Source organism: Pinus tabuliformis, chromosome 4_2 (genome assembly GCF_031772625.1).
Source record: "Pinus tabuliformis cultivar Carrire ecotype Pingquan chromosome 4_2, CPIR1, whole genome shotgun sequence".
In the NCBI taxonomy this organism is placed as follows: Eukaryota; Viridiplantae; Streptophyta; class Pinopsida; order Pinales; family Pinaceae; genus Pinus; species Pinus tabuliformis.
Window position 1 is genome coordinate 322,664,133 of NC_142304.1, and position 17,646 is coordinate 322,681,778.

Below are 17,646 nucleotides of genomic sequence, written 5' to 3' on the forward strand. Positions count from 1 at the left end.
CAAACGGAGATCGTATGCCAAAGTTACGACCCCGGGAAGTTGATGTATCAACTTACCCCAAACGGGGCCCATAGTTTGGCGTTTCATCTTCTAGGGTTAGGTTTTGGAATGTTAAGGGTTTTTCCACTGTTTCTCAACAATAAATAGGCCTTCGAGCCTCATTGTAAGACAGTTCAGAGGCATGTAGCCACCACATCTCTTCTCAGAGATAAGCTACTATCGCCCTAGCTGGGTTATTTCCATTACTGTTTGTAAGCATATTTCAATATTCTACATTAATGAAGTAAAGATTATTCCCACTGCATATCTATGTTTATGGTTATCTCTGTTTTTATGGTTATCGCATCTCTGTATTTATGGTTATCTCTGTAATCTATTGCGTTCCTGCTTAAATCCGGATCAGTGGTATCAGAGCGGTCTGCTTTTTTCTTTGTTTTTCTTTGCATGTCCCCAACGAGGTCGGGATATAAGGAGTTAGGGCTTGAACTGGTCGAACCTTTACAAGACCAACCTCGCAAATCCTGACGGCCTCCCGTCGCAGACGAGAAGAAAGACGAGGGGGCAGGAGATCCTATCAAAATCTTGCTCGAAGAAGCCCTCGAGCGACAACGGAACGCGATGATGGACAGTTTCGCCCAGATCCTTCAGCGGCTACCCAGAAGCGACGCTTCAGCTTCTAGCAGCTACTCTGGAAATGCCACGCCCTTTAAGGTACAAGTTAATTTTGAAATCCCCATCTTCGAGGGTAAAATAGACGCAGATGCGGTAGATAAATGGTTAAATCTGCTAGAAGGGTATTTTTCTGTTCATGAATTTTCAAGTCGAAAAAAGATTGTTTTCGCTCTTCTCAAAGCAGCCCCCCACGTCAAGGACTGGTGGGAAACCTACTACGAGCAGAAGGATGAAACTACAGGCTCGCTATTTTCAGCCGCACCCACTTGGGATTCATTCCGTGATGCCATCAAGGAGCAGTACTACCCTGTCAGAAGCTATGAGGATGAATACATAAAATGGACCACGCTGCGGCAGGGAAGGGACCAAGACGTGCCGGAGTTCACCAATCTCTTCCATAACCTTCGCAGAAAGTTGGGTATCAAGGATACGGAGCAGAATTTGATACTCAAATACCGCAGCTGCCTGCACAAGTACATTTAGGAAGAAATACAATTCCTGAACATCCCCTCGCTCGGCACAGCATACCGATATGCCGTCAAGGTCGAGCAGAATTTTAAACAAAAGAAGCGAGACTTTGGATCTGCGACTCCGAAGCAAGGAAAAGGTGCCCCTAAAACGCAGAACAAAGGGCAAAGCCAAGGCGGGGCAGCCCAAGACAACCCGCCAAAGCTGCAGATAAAGAACGGCACCGTGAAGACGAGAAAGGACACGGGAAAATGGTGTGAGTTCCATAAGAGCTCCACTCACAACACCAGTGAGTGTCGGGCCAAGCAGTCACTGGTGGCCGAGCTAAAGGGTCCAGAATCAGATACCTATTCCGACTCTGAGTCAGAACTCGACAAGGGGAATGAAAAAGGAAAGCAGATCATTGACGCGGATCCCAATGCCACTGTTGCTACCGCCAAGATCCAGAAAAGTGAACCCGAAGATCCAAAGGAGGAGGAGCGTCTCTTCCACTCCCAGATGTGGGTAAAGGGCTCCCCGCTACAGTACATTGTCGATAGCGGGAGCCAAAAGAACCTCATTTCGGCGGAGGTCGTGAAGCGGTTGGGCTTACCGACCACCGCACACCCACAACCATACACCATCGGGTGGCTTCACCAAGGACGGGATCTTCGCGTGAGCCAACAATGTCGCCTTCCGTACAACATCAAGCCCTTCACGGATGAGGTATTGTGTGACATCGCTCCCCTTGAAGTTTGTGATGTATTATTAGGATAACCATACTTGTGGAAGCGACATGCTGTGTATGAATCAAGGCCCCGGGCTATTATTGTTACATTGGGGAATAAGTTGTACAGGATACCAGAGGTAGCACCGCCTACCACCATCTCCTTGATTACTGCAAAACAATGTAGTAAGCTAATTTCCAAGACTGGGAAGTTTGTTTTCCTGATGATACGCCCTCAAGGAAAGAAGAAGCTGGTGGCCACGACCTCCAGACAGGGCCCCTCCGCACGGCAACTACAGATGGATAAGGTCGTGAAGGAGTACGAGGACATCTTCACCTCCCCCGCAGGGATTCCTCTGCACTGTCAGGTCAAACACTCCATCGATCTAACCCCAGGTGCGCCGCTACCCAATGGACCAATTTATCGGCGTTCGGTTCTAGAGAACGATGAAATCAAGAGGCAAATTCAGGAGTTGCTGAAGAAAGGTCACATCCGTCCGAGCTCATCGCCTTGTGGGAGCCCGATCGTGTTGGTACAAAAGAAGGATGGGACTTGGAGACTCTGTATTGACTATCGGGTGTTGAACAAGATCACTGTTCATAATAGGTACCCGATCCCACGGATTGATGACCTCTTGGACCAACTAAAGGGGGAAAAGTACTTCAGCAAGATTGATCTGAAGTCAGGATATCACCAGGTACCGATCGAACCCTCTGATGTGTGGAAGACTGCCTTCAAAGCCAAGGAGGGCCTCTTCGAATGGTTGGTCATGCCTTTCGGATTGACAAATGCTCCTGCAACCTTCATGAGGCTAATGGATGACATCTTGCGGCCATTCACCAACTCATTTGTAGTGGTATACTTGGATGACATTCTGATCTTCATCCAGAGTTGGGAAGAGCACCTCCACCACATCCGACAGGTTCTTCAAACACTGCGACAACACAAGCTGTGTGCCAATTTGGAGAAATGCACTTTTGGCATGACCCAGGTTCAGTATCTGGGATACATTATTGATGAACAGGGGGTGCATGTGGATCCGGCCAAGATCCAAGTCATTCGGGATTGGCCAGCCCTGACCACTCTGACAGAGCTCCGCAGCTTTCTAGGCCTTGCCAACTTCTATCGCAGGTTCCTGTTGGGGTTTTCTCATATCGCTTGGCCCTTGAGTCAAGTCACCAAGGGAGGAGCGAAAGCGAAATTCTTTTGGTCTGAATCTCAACAGAAGGCATTCATAGAATTGAAAGATCGCCTTTGCACGACACCAGTGCTCATGTTACCAGATTTACAACAACCGTTTGAGGTCGAGACGGATGCCTCTGACTATGCTATTGGGGCAGTCCTTACTCAACACGGGCATCCAGTGGCATATCACAGTGAAACACTTTCAGACACAGTCCGGAAGTATCCAACCTATGATAAAGAGATGTACTCCATTGTGCAGGCCTGCCGACAATGGAAGCATTACATTTTGGGGAAGGAAACAGTCATCCACACAGACCACCGACCCCTGCAGTTCATACAGACCCAAGGGAAATTGCAAAATGATCGCCATCAGAAGTGGTCTACATATCTGCAACAGTTCCATCTGAACATCAAGTACAAGAAGGGCAGCACCAATCATGTTGCAGATTGCCTTAGTCGACCACCAATCATGGCGTTAACCACTGTGCTCAACTCTTGTGGGCACGAGACTTCTGATTGGCCACTTCTCTACAAAAGTGACCGAGAATTTGGCCACACATACCAGACACTCTTGGGAGGTCAGCATGTTCCAGATTTTCACCTCCAAGGTGCACTATTATGCCACCTAGGTCATCTTTGTGTTCCTTCAAGCGAGCGTGCTAAGATGATTTGGGAAGCACACTACAGTCGGGCTGCTAGACATTTCGGGGTTGAGAAAACAGTGGCAGTACTACAAAAGTATTTCTATTGGCCAAATCTTCGACAAGATGTCGGGAAGTACATCAGATCATGTACTGCCTGTGCCATTGCCAAACCAACCATCAAGAAGCAAGGCCTCTATACCCTGTTGCCTACCCCTAGTCGACCTTGGGAATCCATCTCCATGGATTACATGTCAAGGCTTCCTTCCACCAAGCATGGAAATGATTGTGTTTTTGTGGTCGTCGATAGGTTCTCGAAGATGGCCATTATGGCGGCCTGCAAGAAGAATATCACAACAGAAGCCACTGCTAAACTCTTCTTTGAACGAGTGTGGGTGCACTTTGGGATCCCACAGTCTATCATCTTAGATCGGGACAATCGGTTCCTCAGTACATTTTGGTCCAGTCTCTGGTCAATGTTGGACACCAAACTCACTAAGTCCATAGCCTTCCATCCTCAAACTGATGGCCAGACCGAGGTTGTCAATCGAATGATTGTACACATTCTGCGCATGTACAACTCAAAGCATCCACGCACATGGGATGAGAGCCTCCCCTATGTTCAGCACAGCTACAACCGAGCTCTTCACAGCTCGACTAGCCATAGCCCTTTTCAAGTGGGCTTGGGATTCCAACCACTATGCCCCATTGATGTGGCCCTGCCACTTGCAGCTACTCACACAGCTTCAGCTCATGTCCAGTCCGAAACAGATAAGGCAACCAGCTTCATTGAGCACATCCAACATATTCGCCAGCAGGTCCATGACATTATGGAGAAATCAAATGCCAAGTACAAGCAGCGACATGATCAACACCGGGTGCCACACAAGTTTCAAGTGGGCGACAAAGTTTGGTTGCATCTGCAAAAGGAACGCCTTACTGGAGCCTATCGGAAACTGAGACCACTCCGATATGGTCCTTACACCATTACTAAGGCTGTGGGGGACAATTCATTTGAGCTCAGCATTCCCCCATTCCTTGGTCTACACCCAGTGTTCAATGTGGATCGCCTTCGGCCATACTTTCCACCATTGCTAGACACATCCGACATTGCAGAACAACTCACACCCACAGAATTAAACCCATATTGCATGGAACAGGCTGCAACTGATCGGATCATGGACACACAGAACAAGAACACTCGCCAACAGAATATCCAACTATATCGAGTTGTCAAAGCAGGCCAATTCCTTCACCAGGGCAAGTGGTTCACCAGGGACCAAGTTCAGCAAAAGTTTCCTCATCTCATGGAGGAACTCAACGCAATGGGGACCATTGCTTCCTAAGGGGGGAGGAATGATCCAGGTGGATCTTGGTGGCCACCTGCCAAGCCCACCTGGACCCCCACCATTGTTCTTCTCAGCATTTTCAGTTTCCTTAATTGTAGCACAACTTACTATTTTTAGCAGTTTTTCGGGTCCTGAACTTCCGGAGCCGTTTTGAGGCCCTAAACGACGTTTTTTGGGGAATCCGGGGGCAACATGGGTCCATGGAATGGATTGATGTTGCCCATTCCAACAATGGTAGTGCTCGGATAGATCTTTCTAACGAGCTATTGTATGCGTCAAACGGAGATCGTATGCCAAAGTTACGACCCCGGGAAGTTGATGTACCAACTTACCCCAAACGGGGCCCATAGTTTGGCGTTTCATCTTCTAGGGTTAGGTTTTGGAATGTTAAGGGTTTTTCCACTGTTTCTCAACAATAAATAGGCCTTCGAGCCTCATTGTAAGACAGTTCAGAGGCATGTAGCCACCACATCTCTTCTCAGAGATAAGCTACCATCGCCCTAGCTGGGTTATTTCCATTACTGTTTGTAAGCATATTTCAGTATTCTACATTAATGAAGTAAAGTATTATTCCCGCTGCATATCTATGTTTATGGTTATCTCTGTTTTTATGGTTATCGCATCTCTGTATTTATGGTTATCTCTGTAATCTATTGCGTTCCTGCTTAAATCCGGATCATCTTTGTTATCTAAAACTATTTTCTCCTTTTATTTTATTTTTATTATATATTGTTTAATAAAATTATTATTTTCTTTAAATACATTTTTGAATACAAAAATAAAATTTCACTAAATAGCTTACCTAATTTAACCATCTAGCAATATTCATTAAAAAAAACCATATTTATAAAAAAACATTTATTTCATTAAATCCATTAATTTTGAATAATTCCAATTTTGAGTGGTCGAGTTACAACCCATCCATATACACCATGATCATGATCATCCCGTATGGTGCTTGGTCCTTTGCCAATGTGAAGCTCTGATTGTCATGTATACCTCATTGAAATCTGTGGGAACATGTTTCTCTTTACAAAACATGAAAATTGGGTTATTTTCTTCTCACTTTGAATTTACAAAAATATTTGATCCTCCCAAGTTTCTACACACACCTAAATAAGCTGGATCGTATTAACACATCTTTGAAAATTAATTACATATTTGGAAAAACTTTGTTTCCAGATTCTTATTAGTCCCTATAGTCACGACAGGGACTCTTAGTAATCGATTTATTAGTCTTAGCATTACTCAGTGCATAAATAATTTGATATTTCGAACCTATCATATAGTTATGATCGATTTTTTAACGAATGCAAAATCTGATGGTTTTATTTGGGAAACTCTATAAAACCCAAAATTAAATTATTAGGAAAGAGAATTCGCAAACTATTACAATCATGTAAGTTCATGAATATTATTTTCATAGTTGTTCACATCTTAGTCTCTAATTACGATCCACTTCACAATCATTACAAAGGGTATGCTTTAACAATATTAAAATTGCTTTACTTAGTGTTTAATTGTGATTAACCAAGTATCTAAATGTGCTCCACATAATATTACAAGTCCATATTTCTCAGTTTTATAGTGTTTAATTGTGCTGCACTTCTCAAACTCTAGTTGTGTTTTGCATAGAGTATTTACTTCTTAAAGCTTAAGAAAACACTCAATATCTTAACCCTGTGGCCATTTGGAAAGTGCCAATCTAATATGTGAATGCATAAATAAATGCCCTTGTGATACTCTCATTCAAACTAGCTCCACTTTTCAAGATTTATATATCCAAGTGTTAGCCTAATCTTTTACATATTCATTATTTCTCAAACAATCATTATGTCATTTGGTGAATGGACTCTGCAAGTAGAAAATATATGGGTCCAAAATGTTGAAGAATGTAACTAGGTTCTGTCTTCATAATTGTATTTGATTCATAATGAAATGCATTTATCAAATTAAAGAAAAATGAATTTATTATTATTATTATTTATTAAAGCATGGGTTTCATGCTTGGGTCATCATGTTTTAAGTCAAAGTCCCCATTGAGGACTTCTAAGTTTTGTCTTGAGTCACTAGAGTCATTGTCCATGTAAAGGGGCCCTTCTTGGGATTTTGAATCATGTAAAAAGAATTAATATTGAGTAAAATAAGTCATTGTCACCTCCACACCAAGTCAACCCTTACCTGATCAAGTCGGCCTACATGAAGGTAATTCAAACTACAGAAAAGGGTATATATATAAGTAGTTTGATTCATTTGTTAGACTCTCTCACAAAAGTTAGATATAGAAGAAAGATGAGCATAAAAGGTGTGAAGTTGCAGAAGGAGAAGGAGATTTGCTAGAGAAGGAAAGTCAAAGTTTCTTAGTTGTCTCTCTCTCACATGGGTGGATTTACTGGGCTATTTACTGAGTCAAAATTCTGCTGCTGGGAAGGTCGAAGCTTTGGATTTGCTGGGTTGAAATTCTACTGTTGGGAAGGTCAAAGTTCTGGATTGTTGGGTCAAAGTTTTGCTACTAAGAAGGTCGAAATTTTGTTGTTGCTTCTAGGTCGAAGTGTTGCTTCAAGATCGAAGTGCTGCTTCAAGATCGAAGTGCTGCATCTAGATTGAAGTTCAGTTGCTGCTTCCAGTTGTTGCTCCAAGGTTGAAGTTCTAGTTCGAAGACTATTGCTGGAAGGTTATCATTTGCAAAAGAAAGGAAGGGTTGACTTGGTGTGTGGAGGAAGTCTATATCTAGGTCAAGGAGTCTTGGATCATCTCGTGAAACTCATAAAGGAAGAGTTTGTTACAGATCCATTTGGGCACATCACTCCCATCATTAAGATCAATATCATTAGGGCTCATCAAACCCTAATTCAGTTGCTACATGCCCTAGACAAGTCACCATTTTGAATTCCTCCTTCCCTGAGAGTTCTTTGGCCTGAAACCCTCCAGAATTGCCTCCTTGAGGGACCAACACAGCCTTGGATAGGGGTAAGTGCACTTCAGTGTAGGTAGGCCCATGTCAGGGTGCTCTGCAGAGCACCTAGGCCCACTTTGACCTGCGCTGGGCGATATTGAGTGAAATTCACATAGGGTTCTCGGAATATTCTCATCCTCTGGAGTCATCTAGAAGATTACCACACTTATCATCTCCTATGAGATTGAAATTGGATAGGCAATGACTTAAGTAACCTCCTATCCTCTCATCCCTTCCTCCATGGAAACTAAATCTAAGTTTGGAAGGCCATTCAATACCCTCATTTATGACAAAACCTCCTCCAATTGCTTATAAATTGAGCACTCATCTAAGTGATCACGGGCTGGACTTTGAGAATTTGTAAGGAGATATTGTTGTTGTGAGAATTGGGAGTATAAGAAAGGGTTGTTATGCTACCGGGGTGCTATGCTATTGATGTGATGTTGGTTGGAACCCAAGCTAGAAGAGTGACAATGGATCGGACTTCATGGTTGTAATTCTTCCTTCTACTTAATAAAGTTGTTTACACATTTTTCCATATGATTATCTTGATATATGATGTTTATATGTGTGAATGTATCTTATTCAATTTACTTGTATTTAGTAGATCTCTTGCTTTGATTGGTACTCTGTCTTCTATTTATGCTTGCAGGTACTTTTTGAGCGAGTTATGTTTGAGAAGGAGCGACGGGAATCAAACAAAGGAGACAAAAGGAAAGCAAAAGAACAAGTAGGTCCTTTGATCCCTTTGTCTTATTTATCGTCTATGGAAAAAGGATAAGCGCTTTAAATATGTTGTTCTAGGTATAGCTACCTACCTAGGGAAATAGTATTTATTTGTAGATGCCAAATTCCTCATAACAAATTGGCGACTCTGCTGGGGAACGATCATCATTCCAAGTAGTTTATCCACATCCTAGGACACCCTAGTAGACTTTACTTGCCTTCATTGATCTTATTTTAGCCTTTTTGAAGTTTTTTGGTCAAAATTTTCACTAGAATGCCTACTTTAGGAATGTGATGGAATCAGTGCACCCTTGGTCAGGGTACAATGAGCTGATCAGTACACCCTTGGCTTAGAGACAATGCACTGATCAATGCACCCTTGGTTTAGAGACAGTGCATTTCAACGCACTATCTCCCATTTAGACCTGTATTAATCCACCTTAGGTCAAATTTCCACCTTTGGATTGGGTTTTTTCCAAAATTTCCTTCTGTTTCTGCATGTTGAATGATCAACGAATGCTATGTCTCTAAAATCAACATTGTATTTCCTTTGCTAGCCCTACTTTGGCTTTGATTCATTAATGTTTCTTAAATGATTTCTTTTTCATTATCGATTCATTGTCAAAGTTAGTTTATAGTCGATTAATATTTGTTCAAAAGAAAGTGTCATATAAGTCTTCATTTCTTTTGAAATGGAATTGTCGTAAAGTCTTCATTCTTGCAAAAAGATTGTTTGGTTGTATGTGCATTAGTTTCCTTTTGTTCATTTCAAAATTAAGGGAATTGAAAAGGAAAATTTGCATTGTGCATTGAAAAAGTTTGTGTGTGCTCATAGGAACAGTTTAGGGAAATTGCATTAGATGTGTTCTTTGTTCTTTGATTAAAAGAATCTAATTGCTCAATCCTTACTAGCTAAGGTTTTCATTGTTAAAATTGAATGAAAAGGATGCTTATCATATTAGTTTCATTCTAGGAATTGAAAATACATCACGTGGTGAACCTTGAAAGGCAAATTCTTAATCAAGATCAACTTAAAATTAACATCAATTAACCTAATGGAGCATTGTCACCTAACGCAAAACATTTAGAGGTTCTAGGCTAGAGACGTGTTCCAGCGTCGTAAAACATAGCAGCTGTTGCTAACTTGTCTGCGATACATTCCGAGTGTGATACCTCATTCCATGTACGTGAGTATATCGTAGCTCGTCCATGTACCTTCAGGTATATAGGGTGGTGTTACAGTACATAAAGTATATGGGAATGCTCTCACTGTGCGGTTTCACATTAGACAACGCTAATATAGATTAGGCCTCCATGTACTTTCAGGTATATATGGGAGGACAAAACTAGGTTGTTATCCATCCTTAGGTAACTGAGTCGGCCACCTTGTACATTGTGATACACCGAACACAACATTCAGGGAGATTACCTGCCCGTACTTCTCGGTTTGCCGGGAGGTATTCTGCAGTTCACAATTGCTTGGTAATCATTTTTCCTAGATCATCCATCTTTTGTTTTGTTATGTTATTTTTACTAAAATAAAATTAATTGACCACGGATAACATCCTCCATGCTCGCTCCTTAGTTGATCTTAGGTTGATACATATGGCAATAAATCCGGAGTCCATTGATCAAGGAATTCCTTTTGATGGTAATCCTAGTCCTTTTCCTCCTTTTGGAAATATTGGTGCTCCTTATATGGCTACATTTTCCCTTTCGGGACTTACCATTTTCTTGCCATTATGGTTGTTCTCAACCTCGTTGGCCCCGTAAGTGAATATTCCTACAACTGGACAAAATCAACTCTAGTTGATCCTAAAGTTGACCCTTTGCCTTCTTCCTCTGTTGTTTCATCCTCCCCTCCTTCCTCTTCGCCTGGTGAAAGTATTGACACTAGTAACCAAGTGGCTAAGAAGAAGAATAAAGGGAATAAGAAGAAGAAGAAGCGAATTCAGCAGGGGGGCAACCAAGCAACCATTGCTTTGACTACAACTTCTAATGAGAAACTATCCGATAAGCCCCAAAAACTTTGATATCCTTGCAAACTTTGTACGGGAGATCATATTCTTCAAAATTGTTCTGGGATTCCTCAAATCTTAGAAGAATGGTCTTCTCGTTCACATCATCTTGTGTCATCAACTTCTAGAGATCATGCTGGTGACACACCATCAACTAGTGGTAGTAAAGTTCGTGGAAAGAAGGGTAGAGTTAAGTTTCCCTATAGGCTATGTGAAGGGAATCACCCCATTCACCTTTGTCCCTATCTGGATGAAGCCAAAAAAGTGTTGGATAACCGTCCTGCTTCTTTGCAGTGACTTCCATCTGGTTACAGGAGACTCTCCCTTAATCCTTCACTAGTTGATAAAGTGACTGACCCAAATCAACCGTCGGTCAAACCCACTCTCTCTAAATGTGAATCCAATGAGTCTACACCTCACCCATCACAGGTCGAGGAAATAGTTGACCCGATTTCACCTTCAATTAATCATACCTTTCCCATAGAGAGTGAGTATGATACCACTCAAGTTCTTTTTGTCTCTTCAGATTCTAATGATCTTGAAGACAACCCTCCTGTTTCATCAAGATAGGAGGAAAATCCTCCCATTCTCGTAACACAAGGGGATAATACTCACGTTTCTATGGTACCCCCTCCAAGTAGTCTAGTCACTTACTTTGATTGGAATCGACTGGTAGGATGTCTTCTTCCTTCTTATGTACCTTTCCAGATCATAGTACATGCTTGTAATATGATTGTACCTGGCACTATTATAGATGAAGGTGCATCTATGAGTATCCTTTCCTCCACTGCTTGGCAAGCACTTGGTTTGTCGCCCCTTGTTCCTGTTACCCAGAATCTATTGGCTTTTAAAAGAGGAACCAGTCAACCATTAGGGATCCTACTTAATTGCCTATTACTTTGGGAGGAAAAATCATTTATCTGAATGTGATGGTAGTCCCAAGCCCTTTAGACTAAAATTTACTTCTTGGGCGGGATTATGTTTATGACATGGGAGCTATTGTTTCAACACTCTTTTGAGTGATTTTTTTTCCTGCATGAAGGCAAAATTATCACCATTGACCAGATTTCATTTCCCGGTCCAAATATGGCTTCCAGTTAACCATATTCCCTAAATGGTCCTTTTGTACCAATGGTATCATTCCCGCTATTGGAAATAATACTGAGAGGGGGGGTGAATCAGTATTATCAGATCGAGAATTTTTCTTTTTTCATAATTAGATTTATATACGCTACTTCAGAGAGGGGAACTAGCGTGTACATGCAATTGTCTTTAAGGCAACCCGCGTTTATGCAGTAAACTTATGATTCAGTTAATTCAACATCAGTGCATTAATACTTCATCAATCATTAAGCTGTAACCATGTGCAGTATAAAAATAATAAACCATTACACATAAGCAACACACATGAACACCAAGATTTAAGGTGGAAACCCAATGTGGGTGAAAACCACCTGCTGTTGTCGTCTCTGTCTTCTTTCAATAATAAGAAAATCTATTTACAATCTTGTACTGGTATAGACTCATACCAGTATGTAGGCTTCTACCTATAGAAGGTTACAACCTTCTCTATTTCTCCAGCTTCTACTGGAAGGGAGCTACAATCCCCTTGCTCTTGTACTAGCCAATATGTTTACTAGTACGTAGGTGCGAGCCTACAAAAAACTCCAATATTCCACCAGGGACCACGTTTCATGAATTTTCAGGTTGGATGCTCCTAGCACATATCAAGACATATTAATACCTTAACTTATAAATAACCCATCAGAAATTTAGAAACTCAAACTTCATCAAACAACATGCAATTAATCTGAAACAATCAGGTCACTGTCATCAGAACAATGTGTTGAACCCAGAAACCTGTATCAACATTCAGAACCAACTGAAACCTCAAAAATTCATGTGTCAGATTGTATACACTACTTCAATGAAGAAAACCTACGTGTATACGCTACTTCCTTCAGCCCAACCTGCATATACCTCTAAAGATTCTGAATCATAAAATCTCTGAATCACAAACTGTACCAACTAGCAGTGTACTGAACATCTACTATCAACTTACAGAACTTTACATAGGAAGGCAATAGAAAACACTTCTTCTCACTTATACAATCAATCAAATATCAACCTCCTTATGCATTCATATTTACATTTAGATCTAAGAAGACTTCATTGATAGACAATAGTAAAATAGCAGCAACAATAAATCAACAATATTGATATTATAGATCAGTCATCTCTGAACATTAAGCCTTTCTTTTGTATACGCTACTTGAAAGAATATAACCTGCATGTATACGCTCTTTTGCTGAGATGAAACTACGTACAGATCTGCAAATATTGACTCAGAACTTTGCTGCAATTCCAAACCTTAGACAAACCCAGATCATGATAGATAACGAATTGTTAATCTAGGTTGTCATTGATGTCAATATAGCAGTGTTTGTGATGGCAAATTATTTGATACATGATTTCCCATTGATGCCCATTGATCATAATGCTCATAGTGATGAAAGTTTGATATATGATGATATGATGAGATGGAGGACCCAAGTGGATTGAACAACAGGAGGTCAATTGAACAACAATTGAACATCAAATGACGTAGGAGGTCAATTGATCAGCAATTGAACAACAATTGAAAAACAAATGATGCAGTAGATCCAGTAAAGCAACACGAGCAAAAAGCCAAAGAGTTTATCGAAAGCCATGAAAGAAACAAGTCATCAGAGTAAGAGAAGCAGGTTATTGCATATGCCCAAGGGTAAGTGTTATTGAAAGAACAAAGAGCAAAAAAGATAACAGAGGAGTAAAGAAGAAAACTATCAGAAGAGCGGAAGAGTGAAGAGAAGTCACAGGAGCAACAACTATTGGAAGAGTGGGGGTACGAAAGTACGAACTTCCTTGATCATGGCTGAAATCTTGCACTCAATCCTAGCCATCGATCTCATAGTCAACCCTTAGATCACGGTCAACTGCGGGGGTTAAGGCCATTTTTAATCCATATGCTAGTCAAAGTCCCGCAAATCGTCGATTGCGATAAGGCTGTGGACCCGACGGGTTTATTAACAACTGCTTAAGATTATATCGCATCTGCTCTGTCGGCCGTAGGGGATCGACTATGTTATGAGAAGACCTCCGAAAGTTGCAATTGCGATTAAAGGTGATGACGTGGCATGTGGGACCTCTATATGGGTAACATATCTCAGGCATCTATCATAGAGAAGAGGTAACAATTCACAAATCGTGAACTTGAAGGAACAGAGGAAGCCAGAAGGTCAAGCGAACGAAAGAAGAAGTCAAAAGGTTGAGAAGCCAAAGGTCTGGTAGATGATGAAGGTAAAAAAGAAGTCGAATATTGAGTGAGAGAAAAGAAAATAGAAGGATAGAAGTGAGCCGTAGGTCCAGCAGGATAGAAGGAAGCCGAAGGTCTAGCAGGACAGAAGGAAGCTAAAGGTCCAGCATGATAGAAGGAAGCCAAAGGTCCAGCAGGACAGGAGGAAGTTGAAGTACAAAGTAATTTTGTTGATTGGGTTAATCTTTGAAAGGCTCAAACCTGTGATGAATTAATCAAGTACATAACACAACCTGAAGAATAATTTTCTGAAGGGGAAAACTAAAGTTTCATCTGACATCGTTTGAAGGGAGCAGTAGCCAGTAGCAGCATTGAAGAGTTTGTGAGTCTAGTTCTGGGAAATAAGAGATCACGATAACAAGAACAATGAGAAGCAGTCATGCTTGAAACAGTTACCACAACAGTAAAGAACAGAGGCTTGAAAACAAAGAATTGCTTTTGTGCATACATTGAGGCTTAGAGCATATATCTTCAACAAATCTTGGAAACATTATTGGAGCCATGATGCCTATTTGAAATCATCATGAGGTAACTTTGCAGACTCTGTTAGGGCAATATGAAGAGTTGTGAAGACTCCTTCATATGAAGACAGGCTGTCATTGATGTAGCAGTGAAGGTGTAGATAGACAGAATTCAGTGAAGAAGATGTTGGGAGCAGAGAATAACTACCAAACATATCTAGACAATATATAGCAGAGGGTTGGAGCCCTTGGGGTTGGTGCCTCAGAATTGGAAGGATTGGTGTCCTTGGAGTTGGTGCTCCTAAATCCAAGGTTGGTGCCTTGACAAGACAGGGTTGGTGCCCTGGAGGTTGGAGCCTCACAAAAAGTCCAAGTTGGTGCTTGGCAACTGGTTGGAGCCCTATATACATTGTACTTGATTTATTGTAAAGATTATATTTATCTGTTGTTCATTTTGTGTTCTAAATATAAATGATTTAACTGAAAAAGATAACAATTAAAAAGGAATACTGATTCACCCCCCTCTCAGTATTTCCAACACGAATAAAACAGACACAAAACATCAGATCTAGCCTCAAACAATATCAGATCATTCAAGAATAAGTCATTTCAGGTCTCATGATCCTGATCCAATATTGAAATCAAGGTGCACATAAATATTTCAGATCTAGTCCCAAACATAACCCTGCAACACAAAATATGCTTCAGATAGAGGTATTCCTTAGAATCTTATTCACTTACACATCTGGCTTTATGATCCTATCTTATTATATAGTTTTTGGCCTTTCTCAATACCATGGACCGAATCCACTTAGGACCAATACCTTGGATCAAATACCACCGACCGAACACCTCAGACTAAATACCTAGGGTCAATATCATGGTCCAAAGATACCTTGGACCAAATACCTCGGACCAAAACCATGGTTTTCAACATGTACGCACTGTGCCTTCTGTGTGAGTGCGTGTGTACGTTATACCCAATTTCTGTTCTGAGTACCTACGTGTATATGCTACTTGGACTAAGTGAACCTGCGTGTATCTCGTAAATTGCTCTTACATCATCTTCTTCCTTCAACTTCTTTATTCTGATCAAAAGACCTTAGTTCCATCTTCCTGATCCTCTGTACTGCTGCCCTATTGCCTCTGAATATTCTTGTTAGCCTCTTATAGAAATTGAGTTGACCTATAGAGTTGCCATCAAGGACAATATTTGTATCATTGCCAACAATCCCCCCCTTTGGACTTGATGGCAACCATGATGGCGTTGACTACTGCAAGCTATAAAGACTATTAGAGATACCATACAACACCAAAATACCAAAATACTCTCCCCCTTTGACATCAAGGGAAAATGGCGGACCACTCTACTCTCTTCCTTTGCATGATGCTATCCATACTCCCCTTGAATACATGCAGAGTTTGTAGAGAGATGATTCAATATAATAACATGACACTATAACTCAACAAAGTGAGTATGACCTCCCTATGACCACGAACTCATACATACATCAATCACCCAACCAAGTGGGGATATACCAAAGTTTATACATGATAGAAATACAACAATTATTACATCATCCATCCTAAGGATATTGGGGAAATAAATTACATCATATGACTAATAGAACTCATTGAAATATAGACCATGACAAAAGAAGTTATATCACACTAATGACTGATGCAACTAAGAAATAGCTGAGTTCAGCAACCATAATGCCAACAATGTGGAATGTGAACGCTCCCCCTAAACCTGTGCTACCACTATTTTTTTGTTTGTTAGAAAAACATATACATGCTTTCAGCCAAGGCAACCCGTGTGTACCCGCACATATACTTCATGAAACCAGTGTGTAGTAAACTTCCTCTGAAAAACTGGATTTAACAGCAAGATGATGCAACAACAACTCCCAACTTTTGTTTGAGATATTCAAATGTTTCTTTGGGCAGTGGTTTAGTGAATATATCAGCAACCTGTTCTTTGGAGGGGACATACTCCAATTTGACCTTTTGTTCAAGCACTTGTTCTTGTAGAAAATGGTACTTGATGGGTATGTGCTTGGTCTTGGAGTGCCTGATTGGATTCTTTGAAATACTGATGGAACTTGTCTTATCACATAGAATGGAGATGGGTGGAGGACATGTGATCTGAATGTCTTGCAAAGTTTGCATCATCCAAAGTAGTTGTGTGCAGCAAGATGCAGAAGCCACATATTCTGCTTCAGTTGTAGATAAAGCAATTGAAATTTGTTTCTTGCCGAACCAAGACACTAACCTGGAACCCATATAGAATGCACCACCACTAGTGCTTTTTCTATCATTAACACTTCCTCCCCAATCTGCATCTGTATATGCATGAAGAGTAAGATCTGCATATCTAGGATACCATGGTCCAAAGTCCTGAGTTACTTGAAGATATTTGAAAATTGTTTTGACTGCCTGAAGGTGTGATTCCTTTGGATTTGCTTGGAATCTTCCAACTCTTCCTACTGCATGCATGATGTCAGGTCAGGTACCTGTTAGATAAAGCAGACTGCCAATCATGGATATGTAAGTTGGTTGATGTATTGTTGCTGATTCATCATTTGAGCTGAGATTGCATCCTGTTACCATTGGAGTACATACAGGTTTAGAATCTTCCATTCCATACTTTTTCAAGATTTGCTTGAGATATTTGGTTTGTGAAAGAAAAATACCATCTTTAGTTTGTTGAACTTGTAGACCAAGAAAATAGGTAAGTTCACCAAGCAAGGACATTTCAAATTCTTGCTGCATTACTAAAGCAAAATTCTGACTCATGGATTCTTCATTGCTACCAAAAATGATATCATCAACATAAACAATAATAATTAGCAATTTATCATTTTCAATCTTTGTATATAAATTGCTATCTGCAGAACCTTTTGTAAAACCTTGTTGGTGTAGATATTTGTCAAGGCAGTAATACCAAGCCCTTGGAGCCTGTTTTAGACCATAGAGAGCCTTTTTGAGTCTGCATACAAGTTTTGCATCATTTCCAAGAATGAATCCTTCTGGATGTTCAATATAAACTTCTTCTAAATCTCCATTAAGGAAGGTTGATTTTACATCCATTTGGTATACTTTGAA